General features: G+C 35.7%; 1 long non-coding RNA gene across 2 annotated transcripts in view; it reads left to right on the plus strand.

Moving 5' to 3' along the window:
• LOC140523982 (uncharacterized) overlaps positions 1-12,888 on the plus strand; it is a 51,024-nt gene extending 38,136 nt beyond the window's left edge. For both annotated transcript variants that reach the window (XR_011973533.1, XR_011973532.1), the window contains one exon: positions 12,470-12,888. This is a non-coding gene — a long non-coding RNA (uncharacterized lncRNA). The remainder of the gene's footprint in view (positions 1-12,469) is intronic.
• Positions 12,889-16,376: the final 3,488 nt, after the last annotated feature.

The raw sequence follows: 16,376 nt of genomic DNA on the forward strand, positions 1-16,376 counted from the left end.
ATATACGTGAATATTTTTTCTGGTTCTGTTTATTTTTCCATCAATTCACCTGTATTTTCTTATTTCCCTACATTCATCATCTTCACCTCTTTCTTTGAAAATGTTTTTCTGAACTTAAAAACACACGCACATGCACACACACGCACACACACACAAGATGTCCATATGTATGGCAAATCACAAAATAAGAGAATGCTATTTGAAATTTTCTTAATTTCTTACCACTTGATTTTTCAGAGTATACAATACATCTTATGTGTTACTTTTTAAAATTGCACCAGTTTTCTATGCTTCTTTCTGAACTTTTTGTTTACTTCTCTGCATTGGAAAAAAAATGACTTATTTTTGGTGCCATCCTTGCAAACATACATCCCCCCCCTCTGAGAGAGAGAGAGGGAGAGAGAGAGAGAGAGAGAGAGAGAGAGAGAGAGAGAGAGAGAGAGAGAGAGAGAGAGAGAGAGAGAGAGAGAGAGTGTTACAAGCATATAACCTTGTAACAAATATGAATGGTCAAGCCAAATGAATCTACACAGGGACCATGTCCAAAAATGTGTGTCACTGCATCTTATGTCTATCTCCTCTTTATCAGGAGGTGAATAGCATCCTTCATTACAGGTCCTCTATGCAGACGTAATTTGTCTTTGCAGTCATCAGAGGTCTTAATTCTTCTGGAGTTTTCTTTATAATTTTGCTGTCTTTTTTTTCTTTGTATGAATGGGAGCTTTATTGGATATTTGTTCAAGTTCTCAGCCAAAGTTCAAGCCACAAGTAACATTCCTGGGGTGGATTATTTAGTTGCTCTCATCACCATAAAATGGACAGAACAGAGAGGCCCAGAAGGGTAAAGGCCAATTGCACCATGATCTAAGATGCCTCTCAAGACCGAGATTGTATCCCACTGCAGATTGTTTCCTTCTCCTAACCAGAAGAGACATAGTCCTGGCCCAACACTGTAGGATATAAGCTATCTAGAAGAACAGACATATAGATAATATGGTAGTGGAGAAAGATCTTATCACCACACCCCAAAGTGGTCATCATATATGGCAGATAAGATAGCACAGTGGGATACATCTTTCTTGTCCTCCTCCTAGAACATTAGCACTATTAGCACTATCTCATCATAAAGGACCCAGTCATACTATCAAGTTGAATCATTTTAGGTAATGGCTCCTAGCAGGTGAAATAATCCTCTCAGTTTTGCTCATATTACTCTGTCTCAGTTTATATTACCCAGGATTCTCTTCATCTGTATGCTTCACTTTCTTTTAAAAATGTTATTGCATTACATTTATATACCATAATTTGTTCCCACGTTCTCCAACTGTGTTTAAGAGGACCTAAAGTACCGACTTACATTTTAATTATTTCCTTTTATCACTTCTCATAACTACCCTTCCCCTCATATTTCAGGACCAGGAAGTTTGTTTTTCTTATGACTATTCCCTTCCTGGAATCATTATCCCTCTTAACTACTTCTTAATCCTATCTTCACTTATTTCTCAATCGAATTTGATGCAGTTCTACACATGTGTGTGTTCAACCCTCCTTTGTCCACTTTATATGGAAAAGGGCCATCTGATTCCCACTCTTTGTTTGTCCATGATTGTATACTTTTCTCACACACCTTAATTATGAGAAATAACAAGTCCTACCTCTTTTATTCTTCACTTCTACACCCATGTATTTGCTTTACCCTGCCTTTTCTTTCCCCTCTTCAAACACTCAGAACAAAACTAATTCACATACTGCTGAACATTTTTTTCTTCTCTTACTTAAATCTCAATACACTTTGAATATACTGTGTTTCTGATGGGATACATCCTTCTTGTCCTCTTCCTAGAATATTAGCACTATCTCGTCATAAAATGTCTTCTAATTTCCCATTATGTCTATCTTTCCCACTTTTTCTGAATTCATGTGTTTGTAATTAAAAGTTCCTATTTAACTCTCATCTTTTCATCATTAAAGAACTATTTCTTTTTTAACTGTAGGATTATATTCCACTTTACAGGCTAAGTTGTAAGACTATAAGTTGTAAGCCTCTATTATTTGACTTTTTTACCAAGGACTTTTCTTGTTTCTAGAAATAGCTGCCAGGTCTAGTGTATTCCTTACTGTGTTTTTTGCTACTTGAACTTTGGGGGTGTGGTAGAGAGAAATGCCAAATTTCAGAGTATTCAGAGAAATGCCAACATAGTGCAACCAGGTGAGAAATGAGTTTAGCCTTCTTCTTAAATGGAGTTCATAGCCTTACCCTCCAAATTAGAGAAGCTGAGGTGGTGATGTGATGGTCAAGGCTGATGAGATCTTATAGGATGATGAAGTTATTCTGATAATGAACTTCCTGGCAGCATGGTGGAAAGTCATTTATAGAAGTCTCAAAGTAATGCTGCCAGGTGAGAAATGAGGAGATTCAATTATCATCCTCTGCAGATGGTTCTCAGATTTATTTTTCTTACTCTGACTTCTAGTCTCACATCTCTGCCTATTACGTTGCCTAGAACTAGCTATACCACAGATATTTTAAATTCAAGAAATCCAAAACTGAACTAATTATCTTTTGTCCTCAGACCCATAACCCTTCCGGACTTCTCTCTTATTATCAAGGGTACTATGATTTGCCCAGCCCCCCAGGCTTACTCTCTTTCACTTCCTATATCCCATCTGCTGCCAAGTTCTGTCATTTCTAACTTCATAATTTCTCTCAGATATGTTATCTTTTCTCCTCTGACACTGCAATCTCTTGAGTGCAGGCACATATCACCTCATAAGTGAATAATAATCAAACAGTTTGTTGTTGATCTTCTTGCATCGTCTCTACCTGGTCCAATCTATCTTCCACTCCTTGTCAAAGTGATCTGCCTAAAGCAAAAGTCTGACCACATCATCCCCATCCATTTAAAAACAAAAACAAAATGCCCCACCAATTGCCCAGTTATTTCCAGAATAAAATATAAAATCTAGTGGCTTTTAAAGCCCTTCATAACTTGGTGTCTTCCTTTCCAGCATTCTTACTTTGCTGCTTTCTTTCCTCAATATATCCTCCAGATTCACATCAACTTTCTTTGTATTCCTGTCACAAATATATATTTCTCAATCCCAGGTTTTTTGTTTGTTTGATTTCTTATCACCATCACTACCCACCCTCCCCCTATACATTGGTTTCCTCCATGCCTGTTCTTAGCCTTCCTTTGGGTCTCAGTTAAAGTCTCACCATCTACAAGATAATCTCTTTTTTGAACATAATTGTTTCCATGTCATTTCTCATATTAGACTGAATTTCTTGAAAGCAGGTACCATATATTTGTTTTCAATTTTTTTTGCCTTGTTTTTTTGTTTCCATTGCTTAGCACAGTCCCTGCCACATAGTAAATGTTATATAAGTAAATGCTAAATAAATGTATGTTGCCTTGTATTGAAATCAGGATTTTCAGGGAAACTAGTGAAGCTGCAATGATCTCTTTTAATAATTTTTTTCAAGTAAGTTGTTCTAAATATATATATGTATATATATGTATACAAACATACATATATGTATATATGTATACATACATACATATACACACACATACATATGCATATATACATACATGTGTGAATGTGATAGCTTATGTCTTCTTATTCTTTGTAAATCTTTTAACTTAAAGTAGTTTCTTCAACGTATTATGTCTCGAGTCATGTAAACTTTTTTATGCCTCAATTTACTTATCTTTAAACAAAAAGGGAAGCTATACAAATAATCTTTAATGCTAATCTTTTTCCAGCTCTGTAGCTATGGTCCTACTTTGCAAATATGGTGCATAATTTTATATACCATAAGATGAGAGATCAAAACATTCTCAGTATTTCTGTAAAGGTCCAAGAAAACCTAGATTAAAAAAAATCACTTCTACATACTTGACTCATGTTTTACCCTTTGGATAGAGTATAAGCTTAAGTCATTGCTGATTTTTAATTGCTGCTAAAACAAACAAAAAGTTTTATAAGATGGAAAATTCCTCTCTACACCATCTCTACCCTTTGTCCAGCACCATCATATTCATGGGCATAATTGCATGTAGACTCCATTGCAATCCACTCATCTTCAAAAAATGATGCACTGATTCCATCATAACTGACTTAATTAGTTTTGATATTAATCTTGACCTCCTCTTGAGAGGTTACTTTGGCGTTGTGAACTCTCAAGATCTCATTATAGAGAACATTTTGCTTTTTTGTGTTTTTTGGGAGAACTTCCCTCATGTGAATAACCTCCAAGTTGGGTCATCTCTCTATTGAATTTATTGAAATAAATGGCCTGCTAATTTATTAGCATTTTTCTGGATTTTAGCTTTCCCCTCCTGCCTCCTCCCCCCTCCCCCCAATAAGGGAACTACAAACCTTAGAGCAGGAAATCTCTGCTTCCTGTTCCACCCAAAGTGAAAAAGACAGCAAAATACCCTTTCCAACCCTTAAGTATTATCTCGGCAGTCATCTGTGTTGCCTCACATTTGCATAACCTGTGGAAGGTTCCAGGCTCTATATGGGCATTGTAGCACCTTCTAAAGACACAGTGTGTATTTTAAGTCCATTGCTAAAAATGGGCAAAAAAAACCAAAAACCAAAAACAAAACTTGGCAAATGTCAATTTGTTATTTTCCAGGTGCATTTACTGAAATTCCAGGATCCAAGGACAAGTAAAGTTAGTCATTCACGTGTGTTGTTTAGTCAGTTTCTTTTGAAAATAGTACATTCCTTTCTCTTATTCACCTGAATGATGCACTTGGAACACCCTGGCAAAAACTTAACCCAGTTGCTAAAAGCCCCATGATCTCAGAATGTGGTGATATTTTATACTCTATTATTTCAAACTTCATTGACACTAACATAGAAGAATGATTTCTCCCACTGTTGGTGGAACTATGAACTTATCCAACCATTTTGGAGAGTAATCTGGAATTATTCCCCAAATTATTAAACTGCCTATACCCTTTGACCTAGCAATACCACTACTAGGTCTATTTCCAGTGATGATTATGGAAAAAAAAGGAAAGGAACCTATATGTTCTAAAATATTTATAGCAGCTCTCTTTGTGGTAGCAGAAAACTGGAAATTATGGGGATGCCTGTCAATTGAGGAATGTCTAAACAAGTTGTGGTATATGATTATGATGGAATACTACTGTGCTATAAGAAAGGATAAGCTTGATGATCTTAGAAAAACAAGGTTTGGCTTGCACAAAACACAAAGAATGAAATGAGTATAACCAAGAGACCATAGTATACATTAATAGCAATATGCGATCTTGGCCCAATCTTTCCCATCTTCTCCAGCAGATTATCCCTGTTATCACCCCCCCATTTCTTTCTAACTTTCATTTTCTCTCAATCAACTGGTTCTTTCTCTGCTACCAGAAAATGACAATATGTCTTCATTGTTGTTTAGTTGTTTTTAGTCATGTCTGACTCTGTTACCCCTTTTGGAATTTTCTTGGCAAAGATACTGAAGTGGTTTGTCATTTCCTTCTCCAACTCATTTTACAGATGAAGAAACTGAGGCAAATAGAGTTAAGTGACTTGCTAAAGGTCAAATAACTAGTGAGTGTCTGAGACTAGATTTGAACCCAGGTCTTCCTGACTTCAGGACCAGCACTTTATCCACTGTGCCACCCACCTGCCTATTATATGTCTTCACATCCTTAAAAATCCCTCACTTGATCCTATCATCTCTGCGAGCTACCATACTCTGTCTTCTCCCCAATCAAAACTCAAGAAAGTCATCTACAAATGATGCCTCTACTTCTCACTCTCTTCTAAACCTTCTGACTTCATCATTTACCAAAAAAAAAAAAATCTCTTTAAAGTCATTTGTGATACCTTAACTGCCAAACAAGTGACCCTTTCTCAGTTCTCACAGTTCTTGACCTATTTGCAATGTTTGGTTGTCTTGATCTGTGTTTCTTCCTACATAATTGAACTTCTCAAAGGAAGGGAGAAAAGTCTATTTTGTTTTCACTTATCTTCACCCTCACTTCCTGAACCTCAAAAAGGAAATCACCCTTCTTGCTTCTCATTCACATAGCAAGGTAGAAATTAAGATTTTGGATAACTCCTATTTATAAGTCCCCTAAAGAACTCTGTGAAGTAGGATGAATATTATTTCCATTCTGCAAATTAGGAAATCAACAGAGTGTAAAAGTAACCCAGGATCATAGATTTATAACGGGAGGGGAATTGATAAGTCATTTAGACCCTTCCTTCATGTTTTAATGAAGAAAATGAGTCCCAAATAAGTTAACTGAGCTTCCCAAGATAACACAGGGAATAAGTGGCATTGCTGGGATTTGAATTTAGGGCATGTGATTCCAAAGTAGGAAGCCACTGGTGACATAGTGGATAAAGCACTGGGACTGGATTCAGGAGCACTTGTGTTCATATTCAGACTTACTTACTAGCTATGTCACCCTGGAAAATCACTGAGCTTTGGTTAACCTTCTTTCCTCAAGTGTAAAATGGATGATAGTAGTGTCTACCTCCCAGATTTGTTGTAAAGATCAAATAAAACAATATTTGTAAAAAAAAAAAAAAAAAAAAGCACTTACCACATTTTTGGGCACATAGAAAGTATATAAATGGTTAACCCCTAATTTTGTGGAACCACTCTTGTTACATTGTCAAATCAGCGTTCCCTTAGCTTTCTGAGCCTCCTGCCCCTCCTACTTTGATTTTCTTATTTATTTATCCATTCATCTATTCATTCATTTGTTTATTTGTTGTCTGATTATTTGTTTATTTATGTATTTATTTTTCTTTTCTATTTAAAGGGGCCATCCCTGACTACTTTTTAAAGAAGCCTATTCACTGAATGGGCATTACCTTACTTTAAGTGGGTATCTGAAAAGGCCTTAGCCTAAAAGGCCAAGTTCTCCCATTGCATCCTGGGGTGTCTCCAATCATCCTGATGAGTATCTAGTCACTGGATAGATGGCATAGGAGCCTGATGACCTTGCTCAGCCCTCCCTCACTCAAAACAAAGTCAAGTGCAAGTCATGTCATCATTTCTCTGACGTCATGGTCCTCTTCAAAAGCGAAGGACAAATACAACTGTAAACTTCCTAGTGAACTTAGGACACATTAAATAGGTTGTAATAACAAAGAAAATTAGGTTGAACTTTTGTGAACTGAATATAAAATCATACCATTAGAAAATTAGAAGAGAATGAATCATTCCTTTTCCTAGTAATTACTGAGGGAGGGAATTCTTTACCAAACGAGAGTTAAATGTGATCACCACTGATAAAATAGATCATGTCAATTACATGTAATTGAAGTTTTTACATGAAGAAAATCAGTGGAGCCTGGGTAACAAATGAAAATATTGACTTGGAAAAAAATGTTTCAAAGTAAATGCTTCTGATAAGTATCTAATGTTCAAAGTGTATTGAGAACTAGCACAAATGTAGATACATAATCCTTAGTAGCTGCATTGTCAAAGCTTAAGAACAAACATTTCTGAAAAAGATTTTCAAACTATTAACAATCATAAGAAAAAATAAATCACTAATAATGAGAGAAATGTAAATCAAAATGATCTCCAGGTTTCACTAAACAGTGAGCAAATGGAGAAAGACAAGGGTTGTGAATAGTCAACAATGGCGCAAATTCAGAAAGACATAAACAGTAACATATTACTAATAGAGCTATGAATTGTTTACATTATTCTAGAAAACAATTGTAATTATGCTAAAAATATCATGAAGATGCTCATATCTTTTGACCCAGAATTCTCAGATAGATAACACAAGAAGTTTAAAGACCAAAAAATTCCATACACATAAAAATATTCATGCCATTATTTATTCTGAGTTGGGATGGGGAGTAACAAAGATCTGAAAGCTAAGCATATATTATTTGATTTGGGAATGGTAAATATATTATAATGAATGTAATGGAATATTAGTATACCCTAAAATTTTTGAATACTATGAATTCAGAGAAGCATGGGAAGAACTGGGGAATCTACATAAACAATGACTACAAATCAAAAGGAAAAAAATAATGCTTTGTTATTATAAAGACCAAGTATGGTTCTGAGAAAGAGCTAATTAAACTCACCTACTTCCCTTTTTGTAGATATTTGGAAAGCTAAAGGAATGCAATATTGTATATATACTTTCAGACTTGATTGATCTGTTGATTTGATTGCTAAACTGTCACTCCCCTCCCCCTTCTCTGAAAAGGATTTTTCACTGGATAAGGGAGGAGAGAAATACATATTCAGAAAAGACAATGATTTAAAAAATAACAAAAGATATAGCTTTGTTATTGTTGTTTCCTGCCCCCCCTCCCTCCAATGAGTATAGTACTACTGGCTATTGAAGATACACAGATTTTTAAAAATGGCATAGTTTTTGTTGTCTTTAGGAAACATACAAGCCTAGTGAGGCAGGGAATATTGTATGTATGTAGATTTATATAATACAAGGTTGGGTATGATGCTTGGTAGGGGGAGGAAGGGAGAACAGGAAAGGGAAATCCGGATAAGATGCTCTAGGAAAATTTAAGAATGGAAAAGACTCTTTCACCTGGGCTAAGTGCCTTTGTATGTAATATCATTTTTCAACCTCACTATCCTCATCCATAAATGAGAGGTAATTGTATTCTACCTCCTTTGTGTTATTGTTTGAAGAAAGTGCTTCCCAAAATATAAAGTTAGTCAGCCAATGAGCATTTACTAAATGCCAGGCACTGAGCTAAAAATGAAGGAAACACAGAAAGGTAAAAACCAAAAGTCTTGGCTCTTGAGGAACTCATAATCTAATGGGGAGGTAACATGAAAACAACTATGTACAGACAAAATATATGCAGAATAATTGATGATAATCATTAATGCACTAGCATAAAGGGAGTGTCAAGAAGGCTTGATCTGCTATTATTACCATAGCTCTGGGTTCCCATAGGTAAAAATTTGAACTTCTAGAAAATTAGATGAAAAGGAAAAAAAAAAAGCTCTATATGTGTGTGTGTGTGTGTGTGTGTGTGTGTGTGTGTGTGTGTGTGTGTGTGTGTGTATTATATATATATATTTGCATTTAGGCTGTTCATTTAATGTTGGCTTTCCTAGATATGCCCAAGAAAGACTTAGGAAAATGACATGCCTAATGAACCTCTACTGTGGTTCTCCCTTCCCCACCGATTGAGATTCTGTGTAAATCTAACAATGACAATTGCTGCCAGGAATGATAGTAGATAACTGAAATCCCAAATACTAGGAAGGCTCAGGCCAGGACGTTTCTTGAGCTCTAGTGCTCTCAGTTGTAGTACCTATGCCAGTCAGTTGCTCATGTTAAGTTCGACATCAATACAACGAGTGCCCAGAAGTGGGAGGCCAACAAATTGCCTGAAAAGGTTTGAACCAATTTAGGTTGGAAGCAGAACAAGTAAAAGCTCCCTTGCCCTATGGAACTGGGATTATGAGTAGCCTTTTTGGTCTGGATGAAAGGGGGAAACAAAATAGGGGGAGCGAAAGAAGGGAGGAAGGAGTAGAATTTGAAACTCAAATTTTTAAAAAAAATGTTAAAAATTGCTTTAATATGTATTGGTGGAAAATAAAATGTTTAAAAATAAATAAATAAAAATAAAATATAACAATAAAATAGAAGTGCTACTTGCTGTCCTCTAGGGACTGGGCTATTACATCCTCTTAATCTCCGTGAAGGAGTCCTTCTCAGCTTTGGACCCACACATGAGAGAAACAGACCAGGTTCAATCCCGGGGGAACCTGACCTTCAAAGAGAGGGGACTAAACTCTTTTGCATCATTTTCTATTTGATTTTTTTTTTTATGGGCTCGCGCCTGAGCCCAGGGGAAATTATTTAAAGCTTAGGTTTTGTTTCATATCTAGGGTTTTCCCAAGGGGGAAAAAGAAAGATACTAAGTGGAAACCATAGTTCAAATATAGGGCAGCAATAGAACTTCTGGAGTCATTTTATGTTTTAATGTGCTGTACTGTTTTAAGAGTTCCCTGTAGATCCATTTGTTCTGCTTAGCCAGGCTAGGGACTGGGCTCATTTTCTGGACAGCAGTCATATACTCCTCTGAGAAATGCTATAGAGGGTTTAGAGAAGGCACCGCCTGCTCTGCTGAGGACTCAGGAACTCTGGATAAGGTGGTTGCTGTTCGGTCTTTTTTCAGTCATGTTTGACTGATTCTTTGTGACTTCACTTGGGTTTTTATTTTTGTTTTTTGGCAGATACTGTAGTGGTTTGCTATTTCCTTCTCTAGCTTATTTGACAAATAAGGAAACTGAGACAAACAGGGTTAAGTGATTTGCCCAGGGTCACACAGATAGTAAGTGTCTGAGGCCAAATTTGAATTCAGGAAGATGAGACTTCCTGATTTCAGGCTAGGCACTCTATCCAGTGTACTACCTAGCTGCCCTGAACAAGGTGGACTGCAATGCTAAATATATGCATCTTACAATTGCTATTCAATCAACTATACTCAGTAAATAAATACAAAACAAAGGAGGCCACTACGGCAAGCAATCTCAGGTTTGCCTAGACAAAACATGAGCATTGATTCTGTGTACTCCTAACTACCAAGTAGCCAATGTGAACAAAGGGCAATGATTCCTCTTCCCATCCCTCCAGTGATCCTGTCAGTGATGGATGATCCTGACCCAATTCTGACACAAACCCAAAGAGAGGGTAAAGGGCAGTTTGCTCTCTTAAACCTAATAAGTCACCAGTTCTTTCTTCTTGGTAGCCAATAAGGTGAATTTGTTGTCATCTCAAAGTGCAAGGCCTTTCATGCCTAAGTTACATGTGTTTCTGGTATCCCTGGTTGTCAACACTGGGGTGCAAAATGTGCTAACTGAACATAAATACATGTGAGAGGATCCAAAACAGGGGTGGGGAACCTGCAGCCTTGAGGCCACATGTGGTCTTCTAGGTCCTCAAGTGTGACTTTTTGAGTCCATATTCTGTGAAGTTGGAATTCAGTCAAAAAGCCACACTTGAAAACCTAGAGGACCACATGTGGCCTTAAGGTCATAGGTTTCCCACCCCTGAAAGTATGGCTAATATGTAATATGGAGATATTGAATAATCTTAAAAATACCAAAGAAGAAAAGTAAATAACTGAGGCAAAGAAGTCCATGAATTCATACAGAAAATTCTTAATTTGTTAGCATATAGAATAGACATTAATTTGGCATATATATTTGTGAACATTAGAGACTATATATTTTGCTTGCAATTGAAAAATATCTATGGTCTTTTTTTCTTTTCTCTTTAAATTTTTAAAATTTATTTTATTTTTAATTTATAGAATAAAACAAGTATTCCACAGTATAATTTAAAAAGGATGATTATATATGCAACTGCAAATCTAGTATATATAACTTGCTTTTCCTTTCAAATTTATAATAAAGTTACATAAATTCTTTTTTTCTCCCCCTCCCCATCTAGGGATAGATGGCTGCCATTAGACACAAATGTGTATACATATGCAGAATCATTTTATAGATAGTTCTATTTATCAGTTCTTTCTCTGAATGCAGATAATGTCTTCTTTCATATGTCCTTGGTAGTTAATTTGGGTATTTATAATAGTCAAAATGACTTATTTGCTCAAAGTTGTTCTTAAAACAATATTGCTGTTATTGTATATAATAGTCTTTTGGTTACCTATGGTCTTAAAAGCTTTCTTGACGTTGTTGACTATATGCTCCATGAGGAAAATTGTTTTAAAAAATATTATTTATCTCAAAGATGTAAAATGAGAAAAAAGACTTATCTGTACAAAATTATTTACAACAACTCTTTCAGTGCTGGCTAAGAATTGGAAATCAAAGAGATGCCCATCAATTGGGAACTGGATAAACAAACTGGAGTATATGACTGTGATGGAATATTATTGTGCTATAAGAAAAGGCAAGCAGGTTAATTTCAGAAAAACCTAGAAAGATTTACATGAACTGTTTCAGAGTGAACACAACCAGTAGAATGTTGTACACGGTAACAACAATATTGTACAATGAAGAATTGGGAATGACTTACGTATTCTCAGCAATACAATGATCCAAGACAATCCCAAAGGACTAATGATGAAGCATACTTTCCAGAGAAAGAACAGATATTGTTTGAATATAGACTGAAGTATGCTATTTTTCACTTTATTTTATTCTTTTTCTTTTATTTGTGTCTTCTTATACAAAATGACTAACATGGAAATCTTTTACATGATTGTACTTATATAATCTGTATCTGATTGCTTACTGTCTCAGGGAGGAAAGAGGACAGGGAGGGAGGAATAGAATTTGGAACTCAAAACTTTAAAAAATATATTAAAATAGTTGAATATGAAACTGGGAAAAAACAATATATATACACATGTACAATTTTTTGTATTTTTATCTTTGTATACACAATACTATTTCACACAATAAATATTTACTTTACAATGTTTTTTTTTTTTTTGATAGAATGGAGGTACATCGAAAGAAGAAACCAAAGAAAGGGAATTTTCTTCACATGAGAAAGCTGCCCAAGTTAGCAACACAAGCAAATTATTTATGCCAATTTAAGAAAGGACTTGAAAAAACAAAACATTTGAAAGACCAAAGCCTGGGTACTAGCTGTGAAAAGATTTATGAGAGGTAGATGCTAAGATAGAACCTGATTTGTATTTATATTTGGGAATAGAAGCCTTGTCTACTATGGTGACCTTTCCTCCACAAAATCCCATTTTGAATTGTAATACTCTCTTTAAATGTTGGGGGTAAGCACAGTAATTAATAAAACCTGAACTATTAATAAAACCCAAAACTATTTTAATTTAGGTTGAGCATCACATCAATGATGAAGAAAACAAATTATGTAATAAACTCATACTGATGATCTACTTGGAATATTTTATTTCTAATTCCCTCACATTTTTTTTTCAAATAAGAATGATCTGTTTTCTAGTTGATTAATTTTGTCTTCATGGTGAATTCCATACAATTGACAAATAATGCACTAGACTGGCATGAAAATCCTAAAAAAACCAACCCTCTCTATTTGGGATTGGAAGATGGGAGAAGACTGCTCTGAATTTGCCATTCCTCTTGCCTCTTTATACTGTCTTTTTCTGGAAATTTCCACACCCCATGCTGTAAACTTCCATGCCCCCTGTGCTTTTTATAGCTGAGGCTTTATGGGACATGGCTTCTACCTGGCTATGACATTACATGCATGAAACCAATTCTGTTTTTATTGAGCAATTGTTGTATGGCAGTAACTGTGCTAAATGATAGGGAGACAAAGAAAAGCAAGAACTCTCAAAGAGGTTACATTCTAATGGTACTATGTGAGTAAGTACCTAGTCTCCATCTACCTTTGCAGGTTTCATACACTTCGCTCCCAGCAGGTACTTTTTTTTAATCTAGTGACACTGGCATCCTGGCTGTTCCACATATAAGAAGCTGTATCTCAAGGTTCCTGCCATTCTCTCTGACTGTCCCTCATGCTTCTCCCTCCTCTGTTCGGCCTAGGGACCTAGAGTCCCAAATAAAATCTCACCTTATACAGGAAGTCTTCCCCAATCCCTCTTAATTCTAATGCTTTCCTTCTTTTAATTATTCATTCATCCTTTATGTAATTTGTTTGTTGTCTTCCAGCCCCCATCATATTATAAATCCTTTGAAGGCAGGGGCGATCTTTTGCACAATGTCTCAGGCATAGTAAGCACTCAATGAATGTTTATTGATGGCTTGATTTGGAGCACATTTTTTAAATGTAAAATAGATGGAAGGTAATCTCAGAATATGAGCACTAGTAGCAGAATGTCAGGTTGAGCTGAAGGGAGCCAAGGACACTCAAAGGAGATGACAAGAAGGGAGAGCATTTCAGGCAGGAGGACAGCCAAGGCAAAGAGAGATGAGAAGAGGATGGTGTACCAAGAAAAGAAACAGACCAATATAGTTGTATCATAGAATACATGGAGGGATTAAACAATAAGAAGACTGATCAGGGAAGAAAGAGCCATGCTGTAAATAGCTTTGAATGCTAATGAGATGACTTCATTTTGATCCTAGTGGTAAATGGGAACCTTTGGGAATACATTGGAAAAGGTCAGCAACATGAACAATGCTGTACTTTAGGAAAATCACCTTGTAGTCTGAATGGAAAATAGATTGAAAAGGATACTTGTGAAAGGAAGAATAAATAGAAGTCTATTGTAATAGTCTAGATTACATATTTTAAAGTGGCCTGCAGTCAGACTTCCATGCTGTCCATGACACTAGGAAAGCCTGAGATAGATTAAAGTATAGTTTTGATCTGATTTTAATGTGTTTGATGTATTGATAACCAAAAAAATTAACGTGTGTTTTTCTAAGTCAATATGTGGTCTCAGAGATCCTTAAGTATGCTTTAGTGACCCCTATTGCTTATTTGATTTTTGCACCCTGGTCTAGATGGGAGATGAAGAGAGTTCAAACCAGACTGCTAGCTATGTAAGTAGAGAGAATAGGGAACATATAAGAAACATTTTATGACAGTAGAAATGACAAGATTTGACAAGAGACTGGATGTATGCAGTGAGTATGAGTCAGGAGGTATGGATGACCCTGAATTGAATTGAGTTGAAACTGGATACATTTCCTTTGTGGTAGACTGTACATTTTTGCTATTTTTCTCACATGCAAAATATAGTGTAAAAAGATTAAAGTGGTATCCTTAAGAATAACAGAGAATTTGGAAAAAGGGGAGATTTGGTGGGGTGGGGGAAATGTGTTCCATTTTGGAAGTATTATGCTTAAGATGCCAGTGTGACATTCAGTTTGAGATGTTCAAAAGATAGTTGGTGATGGGGGTGGTAGTTCAGAAGAGGGAGTAAGGATTGATCTATAGATCTGAGAGTCAACAGCATAGAAGTCTCATGGGAACTGATGAGAACACCAAGTGAAATAGTATAGATGGTGAAGAAAAAAAGATTTGGAAAAGAGCTTTGGGTGGGATATCTATGCTTAGTAGACATGATATTAATAGAATATTTAGGATAGAAGATAGAGGAGTAGTCAAATAATTAGAAGAATCAAAAAAGAAAAAAAAATCATGTAAATAGAAAATACCTTGAAAGTGGAAATTGTTAAGGACATGATGATAATCAGCAGTGTCAAATATTGAGAAGAAGTCAAGAAGGATGAGGACCAAGAAAAGACTATAAGAATTAGCAATGACAGCTTTGGAGGGATGTAAGAGTTGGAAGAAGCCTTAAAGTCAACTAGTCCTACCCCTTCATTATATAAATGAAGAAACTAATATGCAGAGAATGGAAGTGATTCACCCAAGATTTCATAGAAATGTATTGGCTAAATTGGGATAAGAACCTATGTTTCTTGACCTATGCTGCAGTACTTCTGCAACACCATACTGACTGGACACTGATTAAAATAAAACAGACTAAATTATGTTCAAAATTCCTTGAGGAGGAGGAAAAGTGTTTCTTTCTTTCTTTTTTTTTTTTTTTTGAGGGATGGAAGGTCTATACCTTAATGGCACTGGTGAAGGAATTTCCTATTATGAAAACTTCCTCCATTCAAGCACATTGCATCTGTAAACCTATAGTTTTAGACAGCTGTCAGGGAACTAAAGACCTTTTAATATATCCATCATTGCCTATTTGAAAAGGTGAGAGACTAGACCTGAAGCTTGATCTGCTTGACCCCAAGTCTTACTTTATGTATATGCAGTATGCCAGTCTCAATTTGTGGATTATTACATGGCTAACAATGCTAATATGGGATGGGAATTTCTTTCCCATATTTGGACCAATTTTGGAAAAAAATAATTTGGATTTTGATTTTTAACATGCATCATTCATTTTCTATAATTTCATTTTTTGTGACACACATATTCCAAATATATGTTGTTTCTTTTACTTGTACATATTCTTATACAGAACAATTGCTCAGAATATATGGTCACTTCTAAGCTTCTATAAAAATAGAGGCATTTGGAGATGCTTATCAGTAATGGGGAATGGAAAAGGAAGAAACTGGAGGGCTTAAATTATATTTAGAGTGCCCAAATATAATATAGATGGTAAGTGAAATGAAATTCAAGAACCTGAGTAGTTAGAAGAAAACAGTCAGGAAATGGAAAACTTGAGCAAGAAGGCAATATCAGAAAGAATTCCTAAAGAAGTTAGGAAACTTACCGAACAGAACAACTACCCATCTGTAGTTTAGCACAGAAAACAAGCAAGAGCTATTTAGCTTCCTTCCATTCCCCTTGCCCTTCCAACTATACACTCCCATTGGATGGAAGGTAATATTTGACCTTGAATTGTCCTCAGAATGAAGAGAACTTTAAAATCTCAGATAACTGGTTAGAGATTAGGCTGAA

The sequence above is a fragment of the Notamacropus eugenii genome, chromosome 2 (genome assembly GCF_028372415.1).
Source record: "Notamacropus eugenii isolate mMacEug1 chromosome 2, mMacEug1.pri_v2, whole genome shotgun sequence".
Lineage (NCBI taxonomy): Eukaryota > Metazoa > Chordata > Mammalia > Diprotodontia > Macropodidae > Notamacropus > Notamacropus eugenii.